The sequence below is a fragment of the Penaeus vannamei genome, chromosome 3 (assembly GCF_042767895.1).
Source record: "Penaeus vannamei isolate JL-2024 chromosome 3, ASM4276789v1, whole genome shotgun sequence".
Taxonomy (NCBI): domain Eukaryota; kingdom Metazoa; phylum Arthropoda; class Malacostraca; order Decapoda; family Penaeidae; genus Penaeus; species Penaeus vannamei.
The window spans coordinates 43,163,478-43,168,477 of record NC_091551.1 but is presented as its reverse complement, the minus strand read 5'-3'; the positions used below and the strand labels follow the sequence as shown (position 1 = coordinate 43,168,477).

At 35.2% G+C, this 5,000-nt stretch overlaps 1 protein-coding gene across 7 annotated transcripts in view; it reads right to left on the bottom strand.

Annotated features, from left to right (window-relative positions):
• Positions 1-1,260, bottom strand: part of LOC113807916 (alpha-1,3-mannosyl-glycoprotein 2-beta-N-acetylglucosaminyltransferase) — a 28,703-nt gene extending 27,443 nt beyond the window's left edge. For 5 of the 7 annotated variants that reach the window (XM_070145568.1, XM_070145583.1, XM_070145592.1 and 2 more), the window contains exon 1: positions 1,132-1,260. The gene's annotated coding sequence lies outside the window, so the exon portion shown is untranslated. The remainder of the gene's footprint in view (positions 1-1,131) is intronic. The other 2 variants (XM_070113249.1, XM_070145577.1) reach the window with 2 other exon arrangements.
• Positions 1,261-5,000: the final 3,740 nt, after the last annotated feature.

Here is a 5,000-nt window from a genome sequence, read left to right as displayed (position 1 = left end):
TAATTTTTATTTGGAGGGGGGGGGGGGGAAAAAAAAAGGGGGAAAAAAAAAAAAAAAAAAAAAAAAAAAAAAAAGGAAAAAGGGGGGGGGAAAAAAGGAAAAAAAGGGGGGGAAAAAAGGGGGAAAAGGGGGGAAAAAGGGGGGAAAAAAGGGGGAAAAAAGGGGGGGCAACCAAAGTTAAATTTTCCCCCAAAAAAATTGGAAAAAATTAAAAAATTTAAATTAAATTTTGGGGGGGGAAAAAAAAAACCCTTTTTTAAAAAAAACCCCCTTTTAAAAAATTTTAAACCAAAAAATTAAAAAAAATTTTTTTTCCAAAAAAAAAAGGGCCCCCCGGGGGCCCCCCCCCCAAAAAAAAAAAAAAAACCCGGGGGTTTTTTTTAAAAAAAGGGGGAAAAAAAAACCCCCCCCCCCCCCCCCTTTTAAAAAAAAACCCCCCCTTTTTTTTTAAAAAGGGGGGGAAATTTTTTAAAAAACCAAAATTTTTTAAAAATTTTTTTTTTCCCTTTTTTTTTTTAAAAAAAAAATTTTTTTTTAAAAAACCCGGGAAAAAAAAAAAAAAGGGGGGGGGGAAAAAAAAAAAACCCCGGTTGGAACCCAAAAATATATTTTTGGATAAGACGTTGAGAAGATATATATAGAGAGAACATGCATATGAGTGTATATAACTATGACTCTGTGATGAAGGAATAGACCCGAATCTATAACCTTCTGAAACGATTTAACACCTTCCGAACATGAAATAACTCCTGTGATCTTGAAACAGTAATCCCACATTGCAAAAGCGGTCTTGCTCATCGGTTCAAAATCTTCCAGCAATAAGCAACAGGCTCGTCCTCCTTTCCATTTCCTGTGTAAATAATGTGGTCGGATTTATCCGGCATTTCTTACACTCCGAAATTAAAGGAATGTATGTCATTCCTACAACTGAAACTTTTCCATCGCTCAGAACAGCTGTAGTTACGGTAAAAAATCACCAACACACCATCCCTTCACTCAACTGCACTCGAGTTGCTAACTAAACTCAACAAAACCGAGTCATTTACTCTAGAAACGTCTTGTCTTTCACCTTATTCAGCCTTTCCAAACCTAACAGATAATTAAACCAGTCACAATTCGTTGAAAACTTACACATAGTGAGGAAGCGGGCCCGGAAGAGGCAAGAAAAACAACAAACAAATCCTCAGACAGACATCGGGAATCGGGATCTGTCTTGTTGTCTAGTAAGTTGCCCGAAATCCCGTCTAGAGGGCAGCACCGCGACCAGCTGATCGCCGCCACGTTCGAAATTCAGGACTTTCATCCTATTTTGGGGGTACTTCGAATTAAGGCGGTAAGGGTTGATATGAAATACTCAAAATTTATTTCGAGATGTAGTTTTTCTATTTCCGTTTTTATTAGGTGTGTTTGGATTTTCCTTTTCAAGTGAAAAGTAAGCCACGGTCGAAATTCAGGACTCATTTTATTTTCCGGGGTATCTGGTTAGAACCGGATAGAATTGGTACGGGTTGGTTACCCTTTATTCTCAAATATATTGTTTATATATTTTCTGTTTCTGTTTTCATTCTTGTCTTACGTTGCTTTTTGGCCAATGTGATTTTTTGCCGGTTTCCCGCCAGGTTCAAAAATAAATCTTTAATTTCATCGCAATTCCTAGCTATTTTCTTCTAACCTTTATCTATAGGATTGAAATACTAACTCATTGTAGTCGTATCTAATCGTATTTAACTAAATCATTTGCTTTGTTAGCTTAGTTATATTTCTTGCAGACTTAAAAAAAAAGTAATTCATCACTATTTTCACTACTCAAATTAAGCTCTAAATTTTGCTAAAAATCCTTCGAAACAATTTTTTTTTACTATGAACATTGTACTATTGATAATAATAGCAGCAGTAGTAATGATAATGAAAATAAATAATGAATACTTATAAGTTATATTAATAATGATTACATTAATAATAACAATAAAGATGATGATAATGGTGGTGATGGTGATAATAATGATAATTATAATAATCATAACGATAACAGTAATAATAATGATAATAATAACAATAATAATGATAATGATGATAATAATGATAATAATAATGATGATAATAATGATAATAATAATGATGATAATAAAGAATAATAATGATACCAATGATAATAATAATAATAATAATAACGATAGTAATAATAATAACAATGATAATGATAAAATAATGATGATAATAATAATAATAATAATAATAATGATAATAATATTAATAATGATAATAATAATACCAATAACAATAGTAATAATGATAAGTATAATAATAATGATAATGATAATGTGCATTATCATAACAATGATATATATTATCATTATCACTGTAATAATGATAATGATAATGTTAAAGTTGATAATAATAATTATGATATTTTTTATAATAAATAATAATAATAATAACGATACTACTACGACTGCTACTAATGATAGTAATAATAATGATAAAGGTAATACTAATACTAATAGCAATAATGATAATAATAATAAGGAGGATATTATTGTTAAAGTTATGATAATGATAATGATATCAATGATAAACAACCACAATTTTAAGACTGCGCCAAACATTTTTCACGCCTAAGGTGATGGAGTGAGCGGCTTAACAGCTTCAACATGAAATCAATAGCGTGAGTAAGCATGAAAGCCAAACCAAACAAAGTCACGATACCAAGGAAACGAACGCGGGAAAGGGGGGATTACGGAGGTATATTTTATTTCCATTCTTTTATATGTTGTTCTCGTAATAGAAGAATGAAAAGCTTATTTGTTTTTGACTTTCTATCTCTCTCCTTCTCTCTCCCTTTTTCTTTCTTTCTCTCTCCCTCAGTCACTCTCTCTCGCTCTTTCTATCTATCTGTGTCTCTCTCCCTCCCTCCCTCCCTCTTTCTCCCTATCTCTTTCACAATCTTGCCACGTTCCTTAAACACAAGTTCGTGGCTTTAAATATAGAGTTAGAGCCATGCGCGCGTGTTGGCGAGTATGGGTGAATAAACTTCAGAGGCCGCTGGTCTAAAATGATTAGGTTCAATCTGTTTGGCGCTCATATTCGGCGAAGAGAAGGCTATAATTACCTTTTTGAATCGACATGTTGAGAGGGCAGAGGATGGATGGGGGTAAGGGGGAGGGGGGGGAAGCCTGTTTGATCTCTCCCTGCCCTCAGGAAAGGTAGGGAGGAGAGCGAGAAAGAGGAAGGGTGAATGAAGGAGACGGAGAGGAGAGAGAGGGGAGGAAAGCAAAGGAGGGAAGATTACTCTCTCACTCGCTCTCTCTCTCTTTCTACTTACTCGATCACTCACTCCTTCCTTCCTCTCCTTTTCTCTTACATGCCTCCTCTCTCCCTATGTCTCTATTTCTTTCTCACTCTTGATCACCGAGTGTGTCTATCTATCTGCCTCTCTGTCTATCTATCTCTCTTTCCTCATCATCTCTTTCTCTCCCTTCCCCCTTCCTCTCTCTCCCTTCCTTCTCTCTCTCTCTCTCCCTTCCTCTTCCTCCCCTTCTCTCTCTTTTTTTCTCTCTCTCCTCCCAAAGCGAACATCCAACCGTACCAACGACCTATACTGTCTCTCACTCTCTCGCGGTGCTGGGTTCAACAGCTGAGGAAATGAAAGCTGATGTAACCAATATTGTACCTTCGCTTGTCTGCTAACGCTGCCAGTTCATAAGTCTTCCTTCTGTTGTTTACTGTTAAGGCGCTGTTCTTTTGTTTTGTGATGCGTAATAAGATAGATATTTGGAGATTTTGTTTGTAGTATTTGTGGGTAGATGGCGTGTTTGTTTGTGTTTATTTGGGCGATAAAGTTCAACGGTTGATGGATTTTTTTTTTTTTTTTAATGCCTTCGACCATTTTTCTTTTTATTAACACATTTCACCTGCAAGATTTATTGTTTGCAATATCTTTATTTGAATTATTTTCTGTGGATGTAAATGGAATTAAAAATGAAAAATGGAGCAAATGAATAAGCAAGACAATCAATTAACATCACTAAAATGAAAGCATATATCAATCACTGGAACTATTCACTACTCGATTTATGTTTTTAAGATTAGTGATCACCGTGTTATATATAAAAATCTTCAATTCTATTTTTGTTTTCTGTTAATGTTCACACTAACACATACTCACACTCACACTGACGTACGCACGCATGCGCACACACACACATATACACACACACACACGCATACACACGCACGCACAAGCAAACAAACAAACACGCGTATACTGTACTGCACATGAATAAATATATACACCGATGCATACAGACATACACAAATACACATATCTATAGCTGTATACTTCCCAGAGCAAAATTCTCCTGTTATTGAAAGAACAGAAATATCCATCAAAACATGCGACTCGTCATTTTAATAACAATAATTCACGCTGAAACGCTGGACGCTGAGCTAGCTCTGTCTATCCACTTTAAAGAACACAAAATGCCTGAAGCTAACTTTATACGGAGCGGCAAATCTTTTTACTGCCGTGTTGACATTATTTACTGCTGCAAGTTCATTCAACCAAGTCCGATATGCATTCAAAACTTGCTGTAAAATTTAGACATCAAACAGAATGCCGCAATTTTCAGCAAAGGATAAAATCGTTATTTCAAGCAAATTACGCACTTTCAAATGGAATACCTTTATCGGGTTACCTATTGGTTATTTCTTTGATGTTATAATATGAATAATATAAGAGTGCAGTCCCTCTTTTTTTCTCTCTTTAATTACGTCATTTGCAATAGATATCAAATGATTTGCAATTACGTCGCTCTCGTGGGGAAGAAAATTATACGCTGGTTATGTTTTGTGGCGATATTTGATGTACTTTTAAACTCCAGAAGCTTTTTTGTAGAATCATGTCACTGTTACGGTAGTGTTTCATCCCCTTTCCATAGCTACAGGCTGAAAGAAGGCTGCAGGTCGATGGGGAAGGGATAAAAGGGATGTCAGCCTTTTAT